The 15,489-nt window shown below is 38.2% G+C and overlaps 1 protein-coding gene across 1 annotated transcript in view; it reads right to left on the bottom strand.

The window, feature by feature from the left end:
- Positions 1-14,948, bottom strand: part of STAT1 (signal transducer and activator of transcription 1) — a 145,730-nt gene extending 130,782 nt beyond the window's left edge. Inside the window, exon 1 of the mRNA XM_053698593.1 lies at positions 14,836-14,948. The gene's annotated coding sequence lies outside the window, so the exon portion shown is untranslated. The remainder of the gene's footprint in view (positions 1-14,835) is intronic.
- Between the last annotated feature and the right edge of the window lie 541 nt (positions 14,949-15,489).

The raw sequence follows: 15,489 nt of genomic DNA, 5'->3' as shown, positions 1-15,489 counted from the left end.
GTATCTTTTTATCTTAATATAAGGATTCAGAATCTCTAGTCTGTATGAGATGGAATGAGGTGGAAAAAAAGGTTAGTTAGCTAGTGGTACTTGGAATTTAGAGGCCCTTGTAAGAATCCTAATACAATACAAGATCGTTCTATATTTGTAAGCGATTTGTTTTAAGATAATATCTTTCTAACAATATATTAGATTTAACCCTATCCTTTCATAAGGCCAAGGTGGGGATTTCAACTGACTTCCAGTGGGATGCTATAAATTGTTTTGCAGCGTTAAATAATATTTGCCCTAGATTTTTTTCTTTATCACACTTGTTATGTCATTTAACACATTAAATAAGCAGATTTGTGGTGACAATTAAAAGTTATTAGATGAGATAGTATTTATTTCCCTCAAAATCACAGTCCTGAAATCCCTTACTTTGTGGCATGACAACCATATATGGCACATTTTCCCATTATCAGAATTACATCTCTAGCACTTGTTAGATGCCCCCGGAAACATATGTTTATTACTCTGTGGTGTACCAACAAAAAATGATTTTATAGTTAGTTTCTAATGTTTGTGTGGAGTGGGCCAAATGTGTAGTGTTCCGAAAAATAGTGGTCCAATTTTTTGGGGTATATTTTTTGCCTAGTTTATTTTCCCAGGTCTTAATAAACCTATAAGGATTAGGGGATTTAGCAGCAAGTAATATCTTATATATAGAAAAGATGATTCTCTTTTGTGGGTGTTCAGTAATACACATTTTTTCCATGAGATAAGACGTAATAAAGGGAACAATGAAGGAGTAACCTTTGTAACCAATTATAGCACACAGTACCCTGATGTACAGTACGTGCCATTCTATGTAAACATTTCTCGTTATTTGTTGCTGATGGTCACTTAGTGGATTTTGTTAATGAAGGCCTTAGGTGTTCCTATAAAATGTGACCCACTCTAGGGTTCTTACTATCCCCTACCCAACTCAGGTCAGTTGAGACACAATCTAACTCCTGGTTACAACATAGGGTATGTACAAATGTGGTCACAATAAGTGCAAACCTTGTGAATGTGTCCAAGGATTTTACTTCTTTTGTGACAAATAAAATATACAATACCGAATCTTGTTTAAACGGTACCTCTTGTTTAAACGGTACCTCTACAAATGTGATTTATCTGATATGCTGCACCCAACATCAGTCCTTGATAACCTGGCCCCACCTACCATAACTCGGAAAACATACACTCATCCTCAGCCCTGGCATACTCCTCTGACACGGTACCTACGCAGATGTTCCCGTACTGCTGAGCGACACTGAAGGAAATCTCGGAGTTCTGCTGACTTTCTTCACTATAAGTTCATCTTGAACTCCTACTATTCTGCCCTTAACCTATATAAGCAACATTACTTCTCCACTCGTATCTCTACTCTTTCTTCAAACCCAAAACGTCTGTTCTCCACATTCAATACTTTTCTCCGCCCCCCCACCACAACTTTTCTCTCAGCCCATGATTTTGCCAGCTACTTCAACAACAAAATCGACTCCATCAGAAATGCAATCAGCTCTCAACAAGGATTAGCAAACATTTTTTCCTCTATTAGTGTGGGTAGATCATCCACTCTCTTGGTCAAACATTTTGTGTTGGAACATAATTTGATACCTGTAATCGTTTTTATATACCACCTATGTTCATAACGCTGCGGAACCTGTTGGAGCTCTAGAAATACCTGATATTATTATCATCATCATCATCATCAGGTATTTGTAAAGCGCCAACAGGTTCCGCAGCGCTATGAAAAAAAATGTATAAGGAAACTATCCAATAAGCCTCACACTTTGACAAACGTAATTGCAGCCCCCCCCCTTGGTCTATGGACCCTCCCAATGGCACATCATTTGAAAGTTTTTAAATTGCCATTATGTTCCAACACAAAATGTTTGACCAAGGGAGTGGATGATCTACCTACACTAATAGAGGAAAAATGTTCCCTAATCCTTGTTTTCACATCTCTAGTTGTGAGTCCTACATAATAATAATAATAATAATAATAATAATAAATATAGCTGCAAGCAGAAATAGAGGTGGCCAAGTGCATCGCCTTTGCAATGGCATACAAGCAGCTAAGTCACAATATAAAGCTTTAACGCAAGTTTTTACAGTTCTAACACATGCAGTTGGTAAAAAAAAATACATTTTCGAAATTTTCGCGTTTTTCAAGATGGCTGCTATAGCATATGACTAATACTTTCAATACTAATAGATCTAACTCTAGTTCACAATATATGGTTATACAGCAAATTTCACAGCTTTAACATAAGCGGTTGCAAAGAAAATACATTTTCAAAATGTTCACGTAAACCAATATGGCTGCCACAGCGTGTGACCAATTCCTTCAACATGAACAACTGTGACTCTAGGTCACAATATAAGGTTATATAGCAAGTTTCACAGTTCTAACATAAGAGGTTGCAGAGGAAATAATTTTTTGAAATTGTTGCGTAAAACAAAATGGCTGACAGATCATGTGATATACAGCCTTCATATTACGCACAATAGTGCTCACCATAGATGTCAATAAACATGGCAAAAATAAAGCATTTTTGTAAAACAGTTTTTGTTTTATTATTGGTTAAAAATATTGTTAAGCGTTTTTTAACAATTCAAAATGGCTGCCAAACCACATGACCTATCAACTTCTCTTGAACAAATCTGAATGTTAGTCATAAGATGACTTTATAAACAAAATTTCAAGTCTGTTCTATAAGAGGTTTTGGAGTAGAAGATTATTGTAGTTTTTAAAAACAGCACATACGAAACAAAATGGCAAAGTGATGCAATGTATGGCTTTCAAATTGCACATACTAATGCTATAGACCTCTACAATTTGCAGAAGTTTCATGAAAATTTGCAAATGTTTTATTTCCCGAAGGCGACTGCGCAGTGCAAATTTTTACTATAATATTGCCTTTAAGGGTCATGACTATGTGTAATCATGTGTCTATACATTGTAATATAGTTAAATAGTGTAAACATAAAGCATAAAGTGCAAATTTACGCAATTTAACAGCGATAAAAAGGCGAATGGCTCATAGCGGCCATGTTGGCCATGGAAAATCTGCAGTTTGAACAATCTTGGTAGATGACCTTGCAAAGAGCATATGTGCAAAATTGTGCTTCATGGGGGCGTGTCCTGAGCGTGGATCAGCAGCATAATGGAAAAGCTCCTCAAGCTTTTCTAACAATTAATCACAATTAATAGTAAATCCTCTCCATTAATAGTCCTCCTACTTCCCCACAAAGGAAACCAACAGAGGAGATTACAAGGAGCTGTAAGATACCTTTATTATTATGATTGCATATATTAAACCCTAAACGTGTTAGCTATGGAGGAAGGCCAGAATTTCAGTACTCACATCTGGACCCCCCCTCGGTTACCTTTGTAATCGAGGTAGGCAGTATTAACCTGCCACTATCCTTACCAATTAACTATATATCTGCTATTACCAGCATTTGTGAGGTGACCAAGTCGATCTCTATATAACCGCCATGATGACTAATATACCGGACTTAATTGCCAAGATTGTGAGATGGGTGGATTCCCACATGGCCCTTCTGATGTTAGAGATCAGATACGCTACTCGTATCGATCATACAGAGGATACCTCCCTAACACCTCGAATTGGCGAGGAGAAACTTGACATGTTGGAGACTAGGAGAGGAGCTTATACCTCAGAATCGGAGGCAAGGATGTCTATGTTACAGCAGGTACAGATCTTCTGTGCTCCCAAACAGGAAAATGGAGCTAATCCGGAGTCACTGCAAGTTCAGACCAAGAACGTTCAATTTAACATCGTCAGGCAACAAGCTTTTCTATGCAAGTCGAGCCCACCTGACCCGCTTTTATTTGGATCTCCAACTCAGCTTTTCTGCAGGTCCCAGTACAAGAGTTACACTCCGGCATTTATAAATTGGGTTGGTTGTAACGGGCAGAGGTTGCAAAATTTACCAGCTGCTACAGTTTTTTCATGGGATCCAGGTGGCAGACATCTATACACCATAAGTCTGGGAGAGGTGAATATGACTTGATTGAGGGGCTAAATCATTTACAAGTACATAGGTCGGCTGCTGTTGTTATGGCGTAGGCCTCTTCATCCCTACAAGCACAACTTTCTGGACTTATTATAGACCCATAATAGGTGGTCTAACATACTGCAAAACCCTAGTGAGATATATTAACGGAACTGGAATATACTTTGGTTCACAATAGAGTATTTCTACCCAATGTTTTTATATACATGTGGATAGGTTCATAGTATGACTGTACTCAGACATAGTTTACACCTACTATACTACATTGTGTCAGGAGGGAGATGTCACTAAATTATAGGGCAAATTAAGAGGAATTGTTTTACTTATATCGTTTATGATTAAGCAATGTTTTGAACCTTGTGGGGGGTACTTATAGTGCTAAGCTGTGTATATGGCTTGCAGAAAACTGTCAGCTCAAACATAGTACATTTTTGAGAGTTTGCGTATTTCACATAAGCTAGATACCAGTGTTAATACGGCTGGTTATTCTACGTCCTGACAACAGTCTCTGGGAATTGAGGGTAAGTTGGAACTAACTTTTGGAATGTAGCTAGGTTTAGGGTTTATTTATAAATTGTATTATATTTCGAAAATGAGTGGAGACTATAGAGTCCGCTTCACTGAGTGTGGGCCCATCTGCCTACGGCCGGGGCAGGGAGTCTACAGAACTATACCCTAGAATCCCTAGCATAGAGTCCTAAAGGCTTACTACATAGTGACCTAATACATACGCACTCTTATCCTCCAAAATTTGGTGCCCAAGCATACCCCCTATAGGATTAGACAGCTCCTCTCCTCTATAATTTAAATTTTTGGGTAAACCAGCATCAATAACCTCTGTTAGATATGGGTGGAAGAGATATACTAAGGGTTCATGCAACTCTCCAGTTTTATATACATGAGAGTGGCTTGAGAAATACTTTATTGTTGGTGCTTTTGGGACCATGTAATAGTGGGGGGAATAGTGGGATGGCTCCGGTAGACTTTTGTAGTTGAGTCCTGGATATCATGGGCGTAATGATAACACTGCGACAAATACTTTTCAGCATTCTATGTACTCGTATTGTCCCCCACCTAAATCTCCTAAGGCTTTCCAATTGGCTACTGGGCCTAATATGACGAGACGACAAGGGCGCCTTACTCACATTGATGTTCTTATATCATCATTCGCTGGTTAACAATTCTTTATTCTCACTTTCGCATCAGAAGGTTATGAACACATTTTTGTACTTTTTAGTTTATGTTTGTTTTCATCTTCTTCACATCCTTCTCTTGGTTTAACAATGTTGAGAGACTTCTGCTTGCCATTTTAATAAGTGAGATTGGTGACTAGATGCTTGAGAATCATACCTCTCATAATATTGGTATATGCTCTAAACTGTATAAGTTACAGTATCATTCTAGTAGGTAGAGTACCCAGATAAAGAGGTATTATAGTAATACTAAATAAAAATTAAAATCTTAAGGTATCAACGTGAAAACTGAACTGTGTATATGAATGATGTACTAGCCATATAGTATGTTAAATTTTAAGGTATCAAGGTGATCTTTGTAATATATAAGTGTATAACATAACAGTACCCTAATATATCATATCTGCCATCAGAATGGTTCTTACCATATTATACTCAAGCTATGTTTAGTTCTTTATATAAGCTACACTTTTTGGTTGATGACAAGTCTTATCTGGATGTTCGGTTTTGTTAATCCTGAGGTTTATCCTGTATTATTTTTGTTTTTTTTCATCTTATGTCTGTCATCTGTCATCATATAATGAAGATGATATTCATGTTGGCATGTTATGACTAATGTATTGCTAAATACCATAATAAAAAAACTTTGATTAATAAAAAAAAGAAAATTGCACTTCATTGTACTTAGCGGTTGCAGAGAAGAAGATGTTTAAAGATTTTCGCACTTTTCAAAATGGCAGCTAGATCATGTGACTAAAAAACTTCTCTTGAACAAACTTTATTCTAGGTCAGTACAGCAATGCACATAGCAAGTTTCACAAGTGTAATGTAAGCGGTTCCGGAGAAGAAGATTTTCAAGCGTTTGTCGAAATTTGTTGCAAAAAGCAATATGGCTGTTAGATCACATGACCTTTGAGATTTATGTTGCATAGGATTATGCACAGCATAAATCTCTAGCACTGTGCCAAGTTTCATGAGTTTTTGAGTTATGCTGTTGTTATTATAAGCTTTTTTTTAAAAAATGGAGGAAAAATAATAATAAAAATAATAATAATAATAATAATCTGAGCAAAAACAATAGGTGTCCAGCACTATAGTGCTTGGCCTAATAATAATAATAATAATAATAATAATATTAATATGTAGGACTCACAACTAGAGATGTGAAAACAAGGATTAGGGAACATTTTTCCTCTATTAGTGTAGGCAGATCATCCACTCCCTTGGTCAAACATTTTGTGTTGGAACATAATGGCGATTTAAAAACTTTCAAATGATGTGCCATTGGGAGGGTCCATAGACCAAGGGGGGGCTGCAATTACGTTTGTCAAAGTGTGAGGCTTAGTTCCCTTATACATATGTTTATTTCCATAGGAACCCTTATTGATTTAAAGGGACAGTCTACACCAGAATTTTTATTGTTTTAAAAGATAGATAATCCCTTTATTACCCATTTCCGAGTTTTGCATAACCAACACAGTTATAATAATATACTTTTAACCTCCGTGATTATCGTGTATCTAAGCCTCTACAAACTGCCCCTTTTTTCAGTTCTTGTGACAGACTTGCAGTCTAGCCAATCAGTGCCTGCTCCCAGATAACTTCTCGTGCACGAGCACAGTGTTATCTATATGAAATACGTGAACTAACACCCTCTAGTGGTGAAAAACTGTTAAAATGCAATCTGAAAGAGGTGGGCTTCAAGGTCTAAGAAATTAGCATATGAACCTCCTAGGTTAAGCTTTCAACTAAGAATACCAAGAGAACAAAGCAAAATTGGTGATAAAAGTAAATTGGAAAATTGTTTAAAATTACATGCTCTATCTGAATCATGAAAGTTTATTTTGGCCTAGACTGTCCCTTTAAATATTTGTTGCTATTTACGTTCTCTGGTTCCCTTCTGTAGATATTATTGTTGCAATTATTTACATTATTATAAAAATATAAACTTTATATCCATATGTCTGACACAGGTCTCTTTATGATGAATGTTGTGCTATTGCATAATATTGTGTAAATATTAGTGCAGCTATCACTATTTATTTGAGAATAATTGTGCATTTTTTGACAAACGGTATTCTCATAGTGCCCAGTTACTCAATATGAAGAATTGAGTTTGGCATAGAATGTGAAGAGTTAGTCATCTTTGCAAGGGAGGTGTGTAATGTTTAACCTATAGGAACGATCTTCTACCTTTTTAATTTGAATGTCAGATTGTGTACATTAGGCTATGATTAAGGCTACAAGCTGAAACGCATAAGCCTGCCTGTGCTGCGTCCCCCTTGGTTTTATACTGTGAACCGTTTTTAATTTTTGGAAATAAATAATGGATTTTTTAACATGCAAGATATCCTGCTTTCTCTGATGTTTACTTTAACCAGCTTTTTCTTGCCGTATTGTCACCTTAATACCGGAGCGGGTGAACTTTGACTTTTGATGATGTCACTACCCACGTGGAAGCTGTAATTGGAGCTGTTGGTGGCGTGACGCGGTAGGACACGGAGGTATGCCGAGTTCCGTTGGCGATGCAGTAGGTGCCTGAAGAGAGCATGCATCGAGCTGGCGATCCCATTTTTTTTAATTTTGATCATTTGGTTTATTATTTTACTAGTTGTTAAGCCTGCCCAGAGGGCAGTCTAATAATTTTTTTTAAACTACAGATGTAGAAACAACCTATTTTGTAACTCTTCTTTTATATAAATATTTAAGCTACAGTTGTAGCAATACTATAATTTTAATGGACTACTATCTTAAATATATTATTAACCCCTAAACCGCAAAACCCCCATATCGCAATAAACCTAAATTACCCTATTAACCCCTAAACCGCAAAACCCCCACATCGCAATACACCTAATTACCCTATTAACCCCTATACCCCCACATCGCAATAAACCTAAATTACCCTATTAACCGATATTTTGAAGAATCAAATCAGCCAATAGGAATTCAAGGGACGCCATCTTTAATCGTGCACCTTGAATTCACTATTCATAGTACGGCGGAGATCGTACAAAGAGGATCCTCCACGCTCCATGGCTCCGCGGTCGCCGGTCTGCAGTTCCAGGGTCGCCGGTCTTCAGCTCCACGGTCTTCAGCTCCGCTCCGCGCAGGATGTTCCTGGAAGAAGAAGAGGTTGCACTTGGAAGAAGACTTCACCGCCTGAAACAGGACCTTCTCCGCCGGACTTCAGGAACCGTGAGTACCAACCTGGGGGTTAGACTTTGGAATTTTTAAGGGGGGTTGTTTTATTTAGATTAGGGATGGGCAGTAAAAGAGCTAAATGCCCTTTTACGGGCAATGCCCAAACAAATGCCCTTTTAAGGGCAATGGGTAGTTTAGGTTTTTTAGTGTTAGGTTCTTTTATTTTGGGGGGTGGGGGTTTAATGTTAGGTGGGACTTTGTATATTTTTTGTAAAAGAGCTGATTATCTTGGGGCAATGCCCTGCAAAAAGTCCTTTTAAAGGGCTACTGGTAGTTTATTCTTAGAGTTTTTATGTTGTCTGTTTGTTTTTATTTTGGGGGTCTTTTTTATTTTCATAGGGATTAGGTTTAATTTTGTTACATTTGGTAATTTGATTTTTTTTTTTCTGTAACGTTAGCCTTTTTTATAACTTTAAAATGTATTAGTTTAAGTAATGTGGATTTATTTAATGGGGTGTTAGGTTAGGGGGTGTTAGTTATTTGCATTTTGGCGGTTTAAAGGATTAATAAATTAATTTGGTTTATTGCAATGTGGGGGTTTTGCGGTTTAAGATTTAATAGGGAAAATAGGTTTATTGCGATGTAGAGGTTTTGCAGTTATGGGGTTAATAGGGAAATTAGGTATCTAGCAATGTGGGGGTTTTGCTGTTTAGGAGTTAATACTTTGTGTAGGATTTTTTTTTTGTTATATTTCGTGCGGGCGGTGTTTTGTTTTTTAAATACTTGATGCGGGCGGTTTGGTTTTTTTTGTTTGTTTTTTTTAATACTTGATGCGGGCGGTTAGATTTTTATTTTTTTTTAATATTTTAATGTGGGCGGTTAGTTGTTGCTTTCGTAATGCTCCATTTGCCTTCGTTGCATACCGGTGGATTCCGAAAATGGCAGGGTTCAACACCCTGCCATTTTCGGAATTCACTTGTATGCAGCTTTGCTGCATCCAGGTGAATTATTTTGTCCTTGCGCTGCCAACATTCCGTTGAGGATGCGTGCGCAACTGCCGACAGCGACAAACATTACAAACGCAATTATAGTATAGATGTAATGTTAGAATTTTTTTATTTTTTGTAATCTTAGATTAATTTAATGTTAGGTTTTCTATTTTTAAGTATTGTTAGTTTTTTTATTTTAATTGTAGCTTAGTATTTTTAAATGTAGGTAATTGGGGTTAATTTAGGGGGTGTTAGGTTAGGGGGGGTTGTAGTTTAGTTATTTGCGTTGTGTGGGTTTGGAGGTTTAGGAGTTAATAGTTTCATTAGGATTATTTTGTTGTGTGGGGTGGCAGTTTAGGGGTTAATAGTTTTAATAGGTACTTTGCGATATGGGAATGGTGGATTAGGGGTTAACAGTTTATTAAGGTATATTGCATTGTGGGGTGATGGTGGTTTAGGGGTTAATAGGTTAATTAGATGTTTTGCAATGTGGGGGTTGGCAGATTAGGGGTTAAAAGTTAATTAGTTATTGCGGTGGGGGATGACGGTTGACAGGTAGATAGATATTGTGTATGCGTTAGGTGTTAGTTACTATTTTCAGGGGGTTATGGTGCTCACATACTCAGCGCAAGGCTTGCTGCGCCTACCTATGTGTGGTGAGGTGAAAATGGAGTAAAATTTCTCCCTTTTCGCCACTTAAGTCCTTGCGCTGAATATGTGATACCGATTTTCGTGGTTCTATGTTAGTGTTGAAAATAATAAGCAATATCTGTCTCGATTTTTTGCAGTGCCTTGTGAGGTCTGAATGGGTTAATTTGTATGCGGGCATTATTAGTCAGGAGAGGCCAGTCTGGTTAATGGGGCCATAAAATGTAGCTAGTTCTGAGTGTGTGTTTAATTTTTCTAAATCTAATCTTTTTCTATCCTTGTTTAAGTTCTTGCATTCCAGCTAGTATCAGTAAATACTTAAATCCTGGTAGGCCAAATATATGAATGTATGTACACAACTCATTGTAAACATTGGGAATGTATCTAGTTCATCCCTGACCTTTGCCTTTTTTTTATGTATTGTCAAACACAGTAAAACCTACAATTCTAATGTGTAACTGTTATTTACTTATGATGTAACCATATTTGTTAAAACCCTTGCATTTTTTAGCTAGCTAATCATAAACTGCATATGTTATCTTGCCCTAGATGTGTGTTCAGGCATACCATGATCTGTCCCTTTAACACTGTTTGGGTGTGCATCTGGCATTATCTGTTCTATAAAAAGCTGTGTGCATTTTGTGTCCCCTGTACCTTTAAGGACACACATGGTGTGGGCTGTCTCTTTAATACTGTGTGCATACTTTGATGTTACCCTTTAAGACTGTCCTTGGGAGTGCATTAAAACTGTGTGCACTGTGTGTGCATGCCTTTACCGTTAAAGGGACACTGAACCCACATTTTTTCTTTTGTGATTCAGATAGAGCATGAAATTTTAAGCAACTTTCTAATTTACTCCTATTATCAAATTCTCTTGGTATCTTTATTTGAAATGCAAGAATGTAAGTTTAGATGCCGGCCCATTTTTGGTGAACAACCTGGGTTGTCCTTGCTGATTGGTGGATAAATTCATCCACCAATAAAAAAATGATGTCCACAGTTCTGAACTAAAAAGAAACTTAGATGCCTTCTTTTTCAAATAAAGATAGCAAGAGAACGAAGAAAAATTGATAATAGGAGTAAATTAGAAAGTTGCTTACAATTGCATGCGCTATCTGAATCACAAAATAAAAAACTTGGGTTCAGTGTCCCTTTAAAGGGACAGTCTACACAAAAATTGTTATTGTTTAAAAAGATAGATAATGGCTTTACTACACATTCCCCAGCTTTGCACAACCAAAATTGTTAAATTAATATACTTTTATATTAAATTTCTGCCTGTTCCAAAGGCTCTATTGACAGACTCTTAATTACATGCTTTTGTATTTGCTTTTCACAACAGGAGACTGATAGTTCATGTGGGCCACATAGATAACAATGTGTTCACCCGGGAAGTTATTTAAGATTTAGCACAACACAGTACTAAATGCAACGCAATAGCTTTTAAATAGTCACAGTCATGTGATCAGGGGGTTGTCAGAAGATGCTTAGATACAAAATAATCACAGAGGTAAAACATGTATTATTATTATAACTGTGTTGGTTGTGCAAAACTGGGGAATGGGTAATAAAGGGAGTATCTATCTTTTAAAATAATAACAATTCTATTGTAGACTGTCCCTTTAAAACTGTTTGCGTGTAGTGTATGTTGTACCTTTAAATTGAAAGTCAATCCTAGCATTTTACAAACGCTAGGATTGACTATTGAAACAAATAAAGGGGACTTTCATTCATAAAGTGTAGAAAGCTCCTTTATTTGTTTCAATCGATCACCGTTCTTAGCCGCTACAGCAGCCCACGGCTAAAAAAAATTTTGCCAAGAGGTGACGTTTTCACCTCTTAGCCAATAGGCGTGCAGTAAATCCGGCTTGGCGCCCATGGGAGCTGGATTTACTGTACGGCGATTGGCTAAGAGGTGTAGCAGCTAAGAACGGTGATCGGTTGAAACAAATAAAGGAGCTTTCTACATGAAGTATCTTATACTTAATGAATTAAAGTCCCCTTTATTTGTTTCAATAGTCAATCCTAGCGTTTGTAAAATGCTAGGATTGACTTTCACTTTAAGGGTGAGTGTGCAGTATTTGTGTATCGTCACTTTAAGAATAAGTATGCCTGGGGTTATCAGTCCCTTTAAACTTTGTGTTTTGTGTGTTCAGGCATTATGTGGTCTGCCCATTTAAGACTTGTTATGGTATTCATTTGGTGTGATCTGTTCCGTTAAAGGCTGCATGTGTTGTGTCTGTCCCTTAAGACTCAATGATTGTGGTGGCGTGATCTACCCCTTTAAACCTGTTTTCTGTGTTAGGGCATAATGTAACATGTTTAAGACTGTGTTTGGGTGTGCATTTGGTGTGATTTGTCCCTTTAAAGGCTTAGTTCATTCTCCCCTGTTACTGAGGAAGAAGTTTCGGCACTTATACTGCGCTCTCACCTCACTACCTGTCCCCTTGACCCTATCCCCTCACAGCTGCTCCCCTCTCTCTCTGCTACCCTTACCCCTATACTAACACACATTTTCAACCTCTCCCTCAGCACTAGTACTTGACCCGCTGCAATCTGGATTTCGTCCCTATCACTCCACAGAGACAGCTATTGTTAAGGTCACCAACGACCTACTTACAGCTAAATCAAAAGGCCACTTCTCTCTGCTTATCCTCCTTGATCTGTCCACAGCCTTTGACACTGTCGACCACCATCTTTTGCTCCAAACCCTCCAATCCTTCAGCATCTGTGACACAGCCCTTTCATGGCTCTCTTCCTACCTGTCAAACCGTACCTTCAGTGTAGCCTTCTCTGGGGCCTCCTCTGCCCCGTCACCACTTTCTGTCGGAGTACCGCAAGGCTCTGTCCTTGGTCCCCTTCTCTTCTCAATCTATACGTCATCACTAGGTTCCCTAATTAAGTCCCACGGTATCCAATATCATTTGTATGCCAATGACACCCAAATCTACTTCTCTGCACCAGACCTATCTCCTTCCTTGCTAACCCGTGTCAGTAACTGTCTTTCTCACATCTCTTCCTGGATGTCCTCTCACTACCTCAAGCTAAATCTCTCCAAAACTGAGCTCCTCATTCTCCCCCCTTCTTCCAAAATCTCCACCCCCAATATCTCTATAACTGTCGACAACTCCATCATTACCCCTACCCCGAAAGCCCGATGTCTTGGGGTCACATTTGACTCAGATCTTTCCTTCACTCCTCACATTCAGTCCTTGGCTACAGCCTGCCGCTTCCACCTTAAAAACATCTCTAAAATTAGACACTTCCTTACACAAGACACAACTAAGATTTTAATCCACTCTCTCATTCTTTCCTGCCTTGATTACTGCAACTCTGTCCTCTCTGGTCTCCCCACCTGCCGCCTAGCTCCTTTACAATCCATAATGAATGCCTCTGCCAGACTCATCTTCCTTACACGTCGCTCTTCATCTGCTGTGCCTCTCTGCCAATCCCTTCACTGGCTTCCTCTTGCCTCTAGGATCAAACACAAAACTCACACTCTTACATACAAAGCCCTCAACTGCACTGCCCCCCCCTACATCTCAGACCTTGTCTCCAGATACTCTCCCTCCCGTCCCCTTCGCTCTGCTCATGACCTCCTACTCTCCTCCTCTCTTGTCACCTCATCACACTCCCGTTTACAGGACTTCTCCAGACTGGCTCCCATCTTGTGGAACTCTCTGCCTCGCTCCACAAGACTCTCTTCTAGTTTTAAAAGCTTCAAGTGCTCCCTAAAGACTCTACTGTTCAGGGACGCATACAACCTACGCTAACCTTTCCTAATACCAGTTCCTCTCCTCCACTGCAATCCCCTGATGTAAGCCTACAAGTCCAGCTGTTTGTAGATCACCTTCTTAAGAGCTGACTACAACAGTGCAACTCTTGGCAGGGCCCTCTACCCTATAATTGTTTTGTTTTGTACTCCCCCTTTGTTTATAGCGCTGCGGAATCTGTTGGCGCTCTACAAATAACCGATAATAATAATAATAATAATAATAAAAATAATAATAATAATAATAATAAAGGCTGTGTACACAAGCGTGTGCCTGTATTTTTAAGACAGTGTGAGCTGCTCTATTAAATCTGTATACATTGTGTTTGTGTGTATGTACTGTTCCTTTGAAGGTGTATATGTGTGTGATGTTTGGACTATTACTTTAAGGCTCTGTGAATTGTAAATTGTATGTACCTTTAAGAGTGTGTGTGTGGTGTGAGCTGTCCCTTTAAAGGCTGTGTGCTTTGTCTTTGTGTGCCTGTCTCTTCAAGACTGTCTGAGCATGGGGTGAGCTGTCATTTTACAGCATGTGAGTTTTGTTTGTTTGTGAATACTGTTTTCTGTCCCTTTAAGATTGTGTTTGAATGTGCAGGTGCTGTGATCTGTCCCTTTAAAGCTGTGTTGTATGAGCATTATTTTCTCAGCCATAGTGCATTTTGTGCTGTCTAATTTGTATTAGCAGGGTCCCTTTAAGTGTCTATGTAACACATAGAGTTACAAATGTATATACAACTATGTATCAATATGGGTGAGCAGAGCTCATGTTTAAGTACTGCCTGGGAAAAGTCTATGGGAAAACTACGATTACAACCCACAGAATGTGTCTCTCCTTGTGTCATTGCAGTATTGTTGGCAGCCCTCAGGCCCTCATACAAATGTGTGTATTAAAATAATATGGCTGAGAAAACGCTAAACTCACAATGTTCCCTTCATCTGCTTAAGTTCCCTTAAGCAGTGACCACACATTAATCACTGATGCACATAAGTACAGATTTATATTCCAGCCACTCACCTGGTAATATAGACGGGATCCCTTAGCAGGTATTTGCAGAAAAATTAGAAGACTGGATCTGGGAATCCCTGTACTGCTACAGAATGATCCTCTTCCTGATCAGTTAACAGCTCTGACAAAAACGAAAGTCAAGAATGTCATATAATAAACACCCACATCTAGCAGCCAATCACCACTAAAAGCTCACATGACGTTGTTGATGCTCAGCCAATCAGAATACGCTATTCATCTCAGGCTGTTCCTTCTAACATTTACCTCCCCTTGCTAAGAATCTTTTCACTGACTTTATGCGAACGTATAGAGTCTGTAGATAGAATAATGTTTATGATAAACAAGTTTGTTTGTCTTTTTTTTTTGTTTTACACTGGAAGCATTTTTTACTTTTACGTACAAAGTAAAATACAGTTTAGTTATTGTGCAAATGCCGTCTTAATTGCGTGTGCTGCAATTGTGGTCATTATAGTACATTAATTATACCAAAAACAGCAAAAGTTTCTTTCAGATTTGCTATCTGTTTATTCCTTTATTAACCTGTTGATTTCCAAAGATGAATGCAGCCTGTTTCTAGGCAATAAAGATTGGCCCTTGCAGCAGTTGGCTAAAGGGTTAACTTTACACGAATATATTAATACTAGGATGTAAAGGAGTAAATGT

This window comes from Bombina bombina, chromosome 1 (assembly GCF_027579735.1).
Source record: "Bombina bombina isolate aBomBom1 chromosome 1, aBomBom1.pri, whole genome shotgun sequence".
NCBI classification, from domain to species: domain Eukaryota; kingdom Metazoa; phylum Chordata; class Amphibia; order Anura; family Bombinatoridae; genus Bombina; species Bombina bombina.
The sequence above is the reverse complement of the archived record's forward strand: the minus strand, read 5'-3'. Positions and strand labels throughout refer to the sequence as shown.